The 12,381-nt window shown below is 41.0% G+C and overlaps 1 pseudogene; it reads right to left on the reverse strand.

Annotated features, from left to right (window-relative positions):
• Positions 1 to 7,668: 7,668 nt before the first annotated feature.
• Positions 7,669 to 10,904, reverse strand: LOC140895916 (small ribosomal subunit protein uS5 pseudogene; annotated as a pseudogene).
• Positions 10,905 to 12,381: the final 1,477 nt, after the last annotated feature.

Genomic DNA, 12,381 nt, shown 5'->3' on the forward strand with positions numbered 1-12,381 from the left:
TTCCCTTTTTCCTCCCCTTGCTCCCAAGCCCTAAAGAGCTTATTACAAACATAAGAACTCCAGGCTTCTGGAGCTCTGTTTAGAACTTGGCTCTAATTGCAGAGAAGTCTGGTGGAGCCTGGAGCTATGAACTGAACAGAGAATATTTTCTTTCCAGTTTGTCATTTAACACTTCAATGGCCAGCATCCTCTGGGATTCAAGCATTATACAGAGACCTAGACCCCACTGCAGTTTATTACTTGTAGTGTAATTTTTCATGTAGTAGATGATTCAGCTGGTAAAATGATGTTGCTTTGAAATTAGTTTTTGGTACTTGGCATTTAATAATCTTGCTCTGCAATTAGCTTTCACTAATGTGATTTAATCTATTTGTAACATTTCTCAAATCATAGAAGTAGATGTAATTTTGAAATGAAGCTAAATCTTGAACTTTTCCTTATACTATTTTCAAATGCCAGCAGGGCACCAACTGCTGTGAAAATTAATGAATAAGCTATTCCAGACTTTCATTTTCTTTGAATGACTTTGCACTCAGAGCATATGTGACAAACTATACTCCAGTAATATAAATGATGGTGGAACAACAATTTTGCTGTTGTTTGGCTGTACAATCAGATTTGTCCACTTCAGATTTTTCTATGCAGGGAAATTTATAGACTATTAGGAAACGTCCACCCCACAGAATGACCGTTTAGTTATAGAATTATAACACTACATTGACTTACTAAACACTACAATTTTTTGTAGTGAAATAGTATTAAAATAAGATACCTGTAGCATACCCCATTCCATAACAACATTTAGCTTTCCCATCCAAAAACACTGGGCCATAACATAGATGCCAGCTTTCTCTAAGGGAGAGGCGATTTACCTATGTCATTCCATAGGCATTTAACTCAGCTCCACCTCTGAGTAGTCTGACCTTTTTGCTTCAGCAGATTTGGGTAGTATGAACTAGTACCACACAGTAATTAACTTCATTCAGAAGCCCAGGTTGCACTTACTCCTTCATCCTATCTCCACTCTGAAAGTCTGTGCTGTTGAGAGAGTCTCAAGCAAGAAGAATAGGAAGCTGGAGCAGAGGGAAACAATCCTATAGTTGCCAGTGTTTCCTCTAACTTTTCCCACCCGTGTGTGATGAATTTTGTTATATGCACCAATATGGAGGGGCTAGGGCAGAGGGTTGGGATACAGCACCTCTGGCTGGGGGTGCAGCCTCTAGGGTGGGGCTGGGAATGTGGGGTTTAGGGTGTAAGCAGCTGTGGGGCTATGGCAGGGAGAGAGGACTCCCCCAGCTCTTTCTCTCTGCTTGAAGCAGCACCTGGGCTGTGGGAGGGGCACAGCCCTAAATAGTCTGCTGTGTGGCCATGGAGCTGACAGGGAACCTAGGTTGGGACCCTCGTTTCAGATGTAATGGTATCCTCTTGCATTGAGGAAACCCCTCCTGGGGAGGAAACCCCAGATATTGGGAAGAGACACAGTTGGCTCTGACCAAGAGAACTGCATGGTGAATTTGCCTGATGGTTGCAGACCTCTTGACACACAGACATATGTGCAGTATTTGGGAAAAGCCAGTGGCTGTGATACATGTAGGTACCCAGAGGTGGATTAAGGGTTTCTCAGGGCCTGGGCCAGAGCAAGTTGGGGGGCCCAACTCTTCTGCCTGCAGTCCCCTCCACCCCTCTTACTGGTGCTGCAGAGCAGGTTCAGGGCATGTGGGCTTCCCCTGCCCCTTTGCCTGGCACTCCTGCTGGAGAGCAGGGTCAGGGCAAGCCCCTGTGCCCCAGCCCCACTCCTCAGCAGGAGCACTGGATGGGTGGGTTGGGGCACAGGGGGTGTCCATTTTTCCAGGAGCCTCCCAATTGGCCACAGGACCAGTGGCTGATCTGCCACTATAGGTACCAATGACCTAGGGAAAGAGAAGGAAGAGGTCTTGCGGGGCCAATTTAGTCTGCTAGGAAAGAGATTGAAGTCCATGGTAGCATTCTCTGAAAGGCTTCCAGTTCCATGTGCAGGGTCAGTTGTGCAGTCAGAACTGTAGCGTCTTAATGCATGGAAGAGACAATGGTGTTGAGAGGAGGTCATTTAGGCTTATTGGGAACTGGGGAACATTTTGGGGAAGGGAGGAACTTGCACAGGGAAAGGGTAGGCTCTAACTAAACCAAAACAGTACCAGATTGCTGGCATGTAAACTTATAAGGGTCCTAGACATGCTTTTAAATGAAGGTTAAGGGGAAAGCTGACAAGTGCAGAGTAGCATGTGGTTTGGACAGACAAATCTTAGGGGAGAGTATATTAAAATGGATACTTTCTATCCTAGTAAAGAGGAGAAGAGCTGACAAAACACAGGTAGAAACTGAAGAGAAACAGTCAAACAAGAGTCTCCTTCAATTGTCACATGAAGGCAGACCACTAAATATTGACACTTTAGAAGTGCTTGTATCCAAAGCTGGAAGTCTGAGTAGTAAGATGAGTGAATGTGAGTGCATTGTATTAAATAAAGATCATACTAAAATAGGCATCACCAAAACTTAGTAGAATGAAGATATTCAGTGGGATATGGTAATATAAGGGTATAAAAGATGGTGCTCGTTTGGGGGGGGGGGCACTACATGTGAAAGCATAAAATCAAACTGAGTAAAAAGTCTTAAATGAATCAGGCAGCACCATTAAAATTCCTAGGGATAGGAGTTCTATAATATAACAGTAAGAATATATTACTGACCAGGATTTTTGGTGGTTTTTGAAATCCTCAGGGACATATGAGGCTCCACAAGCAGAACACTCCAAAATAAGGAGGGATTTCAACTATTCCCCTGTATTGACTGGGTACAGGTTACATCAAGATGGCATACAGAGAATTTCTAGACACCATTAATGACTGCTGCTTGGATCAGCTTGTCCTGGAGCCCATAAGGGGAGGGGCAATTCTTGATTTAGTCATAAGTGGAGCATTGGGTCTGGTCCAAGAGGTGCATGAAGCTGAACTGGTCAGTAATAGTGACAATGTAATTAAAGTCAAACATCTTGACATGCCTGCAAGCTGTATGGAAACTTTTTTAAACCCCATTATACAGGTTCAAACTAAATGCATACCCCCAAATAAATAGTAAGAGGACCAAAAAAAGCCACTCTGGCTACACATCAGAGTACAAGAGGTGGCTAGAGAGACGACCACAAACTCCAAATATTGGGTATCAAATCCTACTAAGGAAAATAGGAAGAACATAAACTCTGAGTCAAGTGTTGTAAAAGTGTAATTAGGCAGACTAAAACAAAGTTGACATGCTGCTACCAAAAGGCAACAAAAATTAACTTTTTTTAAGTATGCCCAAGGCAAGAAGCCTGACAATCAGTGGGGAACCTTGGATGACTGACTCCTTAAAGGGGAAAAGGAGTACTTGTGGCACCTTAGAGACTAACCAATTTATTTGAGCATAAGCTTTCATGAGCTACAGCTCACTTCATTGGATGCATACTGTGGAAACTGCAGAAGACATTATATACACAGACCATGAAACAATACCTCCTCCCACCCCACTCTCCTGCTGGTAATAGCTTATCTAAAGTGATCACTCTCCTTACAATGTGTATGATAATCAAGGTGGGCCATTTCCAGCACAAATCCAGGTTTTCTCACTCCCCCCTACCTTTTTTCCCAAAAACCCCCCACACACACTCACTCTCCTGCTGGTAATAGAGTACACAAGTACTCCTTTTCTTTTTGCAAATACAGACTAACACAGCTGTTACTCTGAAACATTAAAGGAATACTCATGGAAGACAAGGCTATTGCAAAGAAGCTAAACAAAATTCTTTACATCAATCTCCAGTGCAGAAGGTTTAAGGGAGATTCTGACACCTGAGCCATACTTCTTGGGTGACAAAACTGAGGAACTCTCCCAGATTGAGGTGTCAATAGAAAGGGCGTTGGAACAATTGATTAAACAGCAATAGGTTACCAGGACCAGATGGCATTTACCCAAAATGTTCAGAAGGAACTAAAATATAGAACTGCAGAACAAGTTACTGTATAGTATGTAACCTATTACATAAATCAGCCTCTCTACCAGATGACTGGAGGATAGTTAGTGTAATGCTGAATTTCTTTATTTCTTTGTCAAGGTTCCTCCCCCACTCTGAACTCTAGGGTACAGATGTGGGGACCTGCATGAAAAACCTCCTAAGCTTATCTTTACCAGCTTAGGTCAAAACTTCCCCAAGGTACAAAATATTACCCCCGTTATCCTTGGAATGGCCGCTACCACCACCAAACTAATACTGGTTACTGGGGAAGAGCTGTTTGGACGCGTCCTTCCCCCCAAAATACTTCCCAAAACCTTGCACCCCACTTCCTGGACAAGGTTTGGTAAAAAGCCTCACCAATTTGCCTAGGTGACTACAGACCCAGACCCTTGGATCTTAAGAACAATGAACAATCCTCCCAACACTTGCACCCCCCCCTTTCCTGGGAAATGTTGGATAAAAAGCCTCACCAATTTGCATAGGTGACCACAAACCCAAACCCTTGGATCTGAGAACAATGAAAAAGCATTCAGCGTTTTACAAGAAGACTTTTAATAAATAGAAGTAAATAGAAATAAAGAAATCCCCCCTGTAAAATCAGGATGGTATATATCTTACAGGGTAATTAGATTCAAAAACATAGAGAACCCCTCTAGGCAAAACCTTAAGTTACAAAAAAGATACACAGACAGAAATAGTTATTCTATTCAGCACAATTCTTTTCTCAGCCATTTAAAGAAATCATAATCTAACACATACCTAGCTAGATTACTTACTAAAAGTTCTAAGACTCCATTCCTGTTCTGTCCCCGGCCAAGACGACTACAGACAGACACACAGACCCTTTGTTTCTCTCCCTCCTCCCAGCTTTTGAAAGTATCTTGTCTCCTCATTGGTCATTTTGGTCAGGTGCCAGCGAGGTTACCTTTAGCTTCTTAACCCTTTACAGGTGAGAGGAGCTTTCCCCTGGCCAGGAGGGATTTCAAAGGGGTTTACCCTTCCCTTTATATTTATGACATTCTTAAAGAAAAGGTTCCAAAGACAGTCCTGGCAATTACAGGCCAGTAAGCCTAACTAGTTGGTTGAAGCTATAGTAAAGAACAGAATTTTCAGATGCCTAGATGAACACAACTGTAAGCATCTGAAGTGATCTGTAGCTCACAAAAGCTTATGCTCAAATTTGTTAGTCTCTAAGGTGCCACAAGTACTCCTGTTCTTTTTGCAAATACAGACTAACATGGCTGCTACTCTGAAACCTGACAATATGTTGGAAGAGTCAACATGCATTTTTGTAAATGGGAATCATGCCTCACTAAAATTCTGAGGGTTTCAACAAGCATGCTGATATAGGGTACCTAAGTTATCAAAGTCTTTGACAAGGTCCCTCGCCAAATGCTCTAAAGCAGAGTCAAGTCATGGGATAAGAGGGATCAGTAACTAGTTAAGACACAAAGGGTAGGAATAAATGGTCAGTGTCCACAGAAGTGCTGTTCAACATAAACTCCCTAGAAAAAGGGGTAAATAGTTAGATGGCAAAGTTTGCAGACAATAAATTACTTAAGATATGCCCAAAGCCAGCTGCAAAGGGATCTGATGCATGTGAGTGATGGGGCAACTAAATAAATGAATTTCAATGTTAAGTGAAAAGTAATGCACATTGTGGGGGAAAAATACCAACTCTACAGACAATGATGGGGTCTAAATTAGCTGTTATCACTCAAAGAAATCTTGGAATCATTGTGGATAGTTCTCTGAAAACATCCACTCAATGTGCAGCAGCAGTCAAAAAAATCTAATGTTAGGAACCATTGGGAAAGATGACCAAACAGAATCATTATGCCACTGTATAAATCCAGGGTATGACCACACCTTGAATACTGAGTGCCATTCTGGTTGCCCCATCTCAAAGATATATTCGCCTTGGAAAAGGTGCAGAGAAGGGCAAGAAAAAATTATTAGGTGTATGGAATAGCCTCAATATGAGGAGATATTAGAGACTGGGACTGGCCAGCTTGGAAAAGAGATGACTGAGGGGGGGTACCTGATAAAGGCCAAACCAGTCAAGAAGGGTGTGGAGAAAGCAAATAAGGAAGTGATGGTGGTTGGTTGGTTACTCCTTCACATGAACCAGAGGTCACTCGATGGAAACCCCAATAGGCTTAAAAGAAACAGAAGGAAGTACTATTTGACACAATGCAGTCAAGCTGTGGAACTTGTTGCCAGGGGATGTTGTGAAGGCCAAAAGTATTTCTTGGCTAAAAGAAGGATTAGATTCTATCATAGAGAATAGGTCCATCAGTGGCTATTAGCCAAGATGGTCACATACATTACCATATGGTCTGGGTGACCTTAAACCTCTGACAACTAGAAACTGGGATTGAATGACAACTACTCTGGTCTGTTCATTCCCTGTGAAGCATCTGGCAATGGCCACAGTCTGAGTATAGGATACTGGACTAGATGGACCATTATTCTGAGTAGTATGGACACTTAACTTCTTCCATCCTAAGGAGTGGGGGGGGGGGGGGGGGGGGGAGGGAAGGTACTGAATTTACAGTAAAACTAAATATTTTCAGTTTTTAACAGACTTTTTTAAGAAGTCCATATTAACTTAAAGCGTACAATGTGTTTAAGCAACATTATTCTAAGACACTGAGGTTAAATATGTTAGGCCAGACCTTCTGCTCTTAGCTACCAGCTTAGCTGTACTGAAGTCCATTTACGCTGGCTGAAGATCTGGCTATTGGCTTTTGTTCTGTAGCAGAAATCCTACATTGAAAACTAGTATCTGATCCTGACATTCCCCATTTGAGTAATTGCCTATTGGAGTCCAGCTGCTGAAATCTTTAGAGTCAAAGGAGTGTTGCCATAGTGAGGAAATCAGGATGATATCCCCTGATGCAGCAAAACAGATAAGCACATGCTTATCTCAATTAGTATTCAAAGTACTTAAGCATATGCCTTAAGTACCCACTTAAGTGCTTTGCTGAACAGGGATGATTTGCAAATCAGGTTTGAGGTGCTTGAGTTTTAACTGAATGTAGTAAATGAAACTTCTTCTTCTATTACAAGTCTCTATTGACCAATTTTATTTATTGATTAAAAAAATAAAATGAATCAATGATTGAACTTTTTAACTCTAACCCAGATTAAATAAGTGGCACCACAAATATATATATATATATATATATATATATATATTACACTCTGCATTGCAGTCATAATGAGAACATTAATTGGATTTGGTCTGGGGCTGGGTGGGGGAAATGCCACTGCTGTGCTCCCAAAATTGCATGCAGCATTGAAACACTGAATAACCTGAAATAAGGTAATTCAAAGAATGAGAGCGGATGTATTCCAGTTATGGTAACATGGAGGAATCACTTTTTTAAACTCAATATCTAATGGACATAACGACTGAATTGTGTGAGGAGTTTCAAGCTACAAACCATGCTTAATGGAAATAATGGCATAGACAAGTGCATCTTTAAGAGGTGGAACATGAAGTAGTTTGTAAATACAGAATTTGTGATGGCCTTAGCTGGATGTATAGCACTAAATTCTTGGTCACATCAGGGCAGACTTCTTTCTCTCCATTTCCCCCCCCCCCCCGCTTATTACTTTATTTTGTTCAAAAACATTCAAGTTGCCACAGCAGTTGCCTGGGCTCTCTGCACTGAGACTCTGGTGTGGGTCTTAGCCAGATAACCAGTGAATTCCTGATAAGGAGACTTGGTGAATACAGTCTCCTTCCAGAGGTCAGGGGTCGGATAACCATAGGTCTTGGAGATCACATCAAAGGTGGCTTTAGCAAAGTTGCCCAGTGTAGCAGTACAATCCCTAGCTGAAGTCGTCAATTCCAGCCATCATCAGCAGTTTCTTTAGAACAGGGGCAGATAAAATTCCTGTACCATGGGGTGCTGGGATCAGATGCACCAGAACAGACCAACAACCAGTAACCTTGCAAGGTACAGTATGAGGCTTGCCAATCTTGTTACCCCAGTAGCCTCGTCGTACTGGTACAATGGATAGTTTAGCCAAGATTGCCCCACGAATAGCAGTGGTGACTTCCTTGGAGCATTTTACACCATGGCTGACATGACCATTGTAGTAGCCAATAGCTACAAAAGCCTTGAACCTGGTACGCTGACCAGCACGAGTCTGTTTCTGGACAGACATGATCTTCAGAACCTCATCCTTCAGGGAAGATACCAGAAAAGTCGATTTCTGATTCCTTGATGCAGGGCAGTTTTCCTTTCTGTTTGTTTCTGAATATCCTTCAAGGACAGTCAAGGTCTTCTGTGTAATATGTCATCACTTAGTCTCTGTCAGACCCCAAAGCAGTTTTAGACCTAATTTATGGGTACGATTTATACATCAGAACACCGGTCAAAACACAATACTTTAAAACATAAATTTTTAGAAGCCTAAAGAGGGACAAACATAGAACAATGCAATTTCAGGCTTGCTTGTTTATTTGCAGAGGCTTTTAAATATGGCCTTTGATTCTTGTTTTCCAATAGTCTACACTTTTGTTGGTCTATCATGCAGTACAATCTTTTTTCTAAAAGCCACACTTATTGAAATCTCCCAGTTATAGGAAAACAGCATATCTTTTAACATCTAGTAATTGTGCTGAAAATTCCCTTGACTAGTTAAAAACTGATTATCCTCCATGACACAATATTAGACTTTGAGGTCAGAAGACACCACAATCATTCAGTCTGACCTCCTGCACATTGCAGGCCACAACCTCAGCCACCCACTCCTGTAAGAAACACCTAACTCGGAGTTACTGAAGTCCTCAAATCATGATCTAAAAAACTTCAAGTTACAGGGAATCCATCATTTATGCTAGTTTAAACCAGCAAGTGACCTATGCTGCAGAGGAAGGTGGAAACCCACCCAGGTCTCTGCATTTTGGTTCAGCTAAACAAGCCAAGCTCTTTGTCTCCCTTCATAAGGAAAGCTTTCCATTCCTCTGCTCATCCTAGCAGTCCTTCTCTCTACCTGTTCCAGTTTGCATTAATCTTTCTTAAACCTAAACCAGAATTGCACACAATTCCAGATGAGGTCTCATCAGTGCCTCATATAATGGTGTAAACCCTTCCTTGTTGAATAGCTTGATCCAGCAAAGCACTTAAATATATGAATAGTCACATTGATTTATGTCAAAGTATGTTAGGCAAAGATTAACTTCCAGTTGAATGCAAATGCTTGTTTAACAGGCTTCTGTTTTCTATACGAAGTTTTGCAATAAAGAAAAGCTATTAAGAAGGGAATGATCATACATTCTGTTGGTCAAGAGATGTGAACATTTGAATGGGTGGTGAGTAAACATGACATTATGGTATTATAGCACTGTCATAGTTAAAGTTCTGTCAACACTTTCTTTCTGAACAGAGGCTAATTTCAACAGGAAGGTTGTGTATGTCACACTCAGCTAGTTCTTGTTCTCTTGGATCTCAAATATTGCCACATAATTTCAAACTTGTAAATAAAACTACGGGACAACAGCAAAAAAGTGTTATTTCCTACATGCACTTGTGCTGCACTCTAAACTATCAACTGGTAAGTTTATGTAATGACACTTTTCACATTAAGTTTTTAAAATATACTATTTTGCATTAAAGGGACCATGACATAGGTTTTTTCAGATTACTAAGGATACTTGAAGTGTAAACTACTTTTCATATGTATTTTACTAGGGTGCATTTCCCCCCTCCTTAAATGGCAGTAAAATAAACATCAGAAACATCAACTTACTTTGTATTTTGAATCCATGGTACCCAGGCTCAGGAATTATTACAGTCTTGTGTACTATGAATAATGCATGCAGCCATTATATAGCTCATTGTGGAAGCAGAATGTACAGTTGTATTAAACATTCACACACACATCATGACCATTCTGAATGTTGAACTGCCAAGAAGTTGAGGGCCCAAGGACATGCAGAGACCTTGGTCCTATTACTGGATGCAATTATTTGAACTCATACATGTAGTAGTAGTCTCGTTTGTTGGTAGTGAGTGCTATAGTTAAGGCTTAGTTCCAGTTACCCTTCTTGAAACTTTCTCAAGCAAGTTCCTTTTAAATTTCCCACAGTAGGCTTCAAAATTGATTATTTTAATAAAGTAGGCTGTACTATTTTGACTTGCACAAGTGTGATTAAAAATGGCACTTTTTACATGTTCCAATTTGGAACTTTATATCTACAAAATTTAAAGGTAGGAATGTCAAGATCAGCTTGTTGTGGGATCACTGATTCTTAAAATCCAGGCTAAAATTTCAGCTCAAAAGTTTAAAACTTTAATATTTTCAGGATGTTTGTACCAGACAGCTTGAACACACACTTGAGGAGGCACCACAATGTAAGCTGAGTAATGGTTTTTCATGTCATGTAAACCCCAACTGAGCCCTATTTTGAGGGATTATGTGAATTTTAAATGATATATAGGCCTTCTACTAGTCTCCTGCAGAGAGGTGACTGTCACATTGAAGGAAATTCAGGTGAGTTACAAAGGGACTCTGAAAGCAGGTGGTAAAGCAAGGGCTTCTAGAACCAAGGTTAATTAGGAAAGGTTCTGCTTTCCCCTCTTATTACTCTGTACTCCCCGGAGTTACCAGAGATAGAAAAAAGTGCAGGCTGGATTAGTCCACACAGCATCTTGATGCGACAGACTACAGCACTATACATTTACCTCTTGACTGGCCATGCATAGTTCATAGTAGCAGGGTACATGTGGACCAACTGGTCTACAGTGCACTTTGACATACTGTTTGTATGTGGTAGCAAGGTCCACTCAGCAAGTTGGTACAAAGCAGGCTGGCGCACTGTAGATTTACCTGGCTTGTCTACAGAGTCAGCATGTGGCATGCCCTTACAGTAGAAAGATGGTTTTTTTAATGTTGGGCTGGGAAAATAATTCATAATCACTTAGTCAACAACCATCCCCTCTTTCTGTTTGTCTGGAAGCATGACAGTCTCAGAGTTTGTCAATTATAATGCTGAATTTATTCAGCGATCAGGTCACGGAGTATCTCAGATTCAAAATCTGTGCTGATTGGCTATATAAATTCCATGGTATTGGGTTTATTCTGACCAGGGCCTGCTCTACAGGTTTTGCCACCCCAAGTAGTAGGGGGGAAAAACTGCTGCCCACCATGGCAAAGGGGCTGCTGCTGAATTGCCACAGTCACAGAAACACTGCCACCCCTTTCTAACTGCTGCCCTAAACACCTGCTTGAATGCTCGTGCCTGGAGCCAGCCTGATTCTGACTATTTTATGTAACTAACCCACAACAGCATAAATATCTGTGGAATTCAAGTTTTTCTTGAGGAGATTCCTGTATAGAAGGGAAAATCAGCCTCTTTGAGGTGGGAGGGGAATTTTCCAAGTTCTGTAAAGTGGTGGTTAATGGCAGAGAGAACTATAGTGGGTTTGGGGGAAAAGGAGATTTTTTTTTTTTAAATTTCCATGATTCTTTCCAAGTCACTATTGTAAACATCCCAAAATGGTTATAGAAATGTTTAGCTTCAAGGTTTGAGTTCAATAACTTTTCAGCTTTTATTTAATTTTTTTTAAAAGCAGAACCCTTTTTAAAAACAAACCCATTGTTTCGATTAGGGTTGGGTTAAATTGATCCACTTTAGTGAAGGTTGTCTTTTGCTGTCATTCTCTGTAGGGGAGCAACCACATGTTTAAGGGGACTAGCTAGTTGTGTCAAAGGTAGGTAGAAAAATTCTCTTCAGCTTTTCAGGGACAAACAGTCTTGCCTTTCTCTGTGCAGAAGATTGTGTGGCTTGTGGTTTTTTGTTTTAAAGATGTTTATGGCAGCAAAAAGTTGCTGAAGTGGTTGCTGTTTTAGATATTTCATGACAGAGGGGACCATTAGATCACTTACTCTGACATTCTGTATAATGCTAGTCATAGAATTCTATATCTAGTTGCCACTGTTGAACCCAATAACTTGTTTGACTAACTTGTATCAGCCAGACAGAGGCTTCCAGTCTTGATTTGAAGCCACCAAGAGGTGGAGAATCTACCACTTTTGATAGTCTTTCATTGATTAAATTACCTTTTCCTATTACAATTCATGCCTTATCTCTCATTTGAATTTGCCTGGCTTCTGCTTCCTGCTACTGGCTCTTGTTTTGCCTTTCTCCTTTAGATTTAAGAGCCTTTAAGTACACAGTAACAATATACCAGAAGAATGCTTCTGGGAGAACTTTAGCATGGAAGGCTGCTGAGGTTGCAGTATATCCTTCTGGCAGTGATGGATAACTGAGGATTTACCATTTTATTTTATCACTTGTAGTTTAACAAACTTTGTGACCCTTTTGAAGGGCAGGG

This window comes from Lepidochelys kempii, chromosome 11, assembly GCF_965140285.1.
Source record: "Lepidochelys kempii isolate rLepKem1 chromosome 11, rLepKem1.hap1, whole genome shotgun sequence".
Lineage (NCBI taxonomy): Eukaryota > Metazoa > Chordata > Testudines > Cheloniidae > Lepidochelys > Lepidochelys kempii.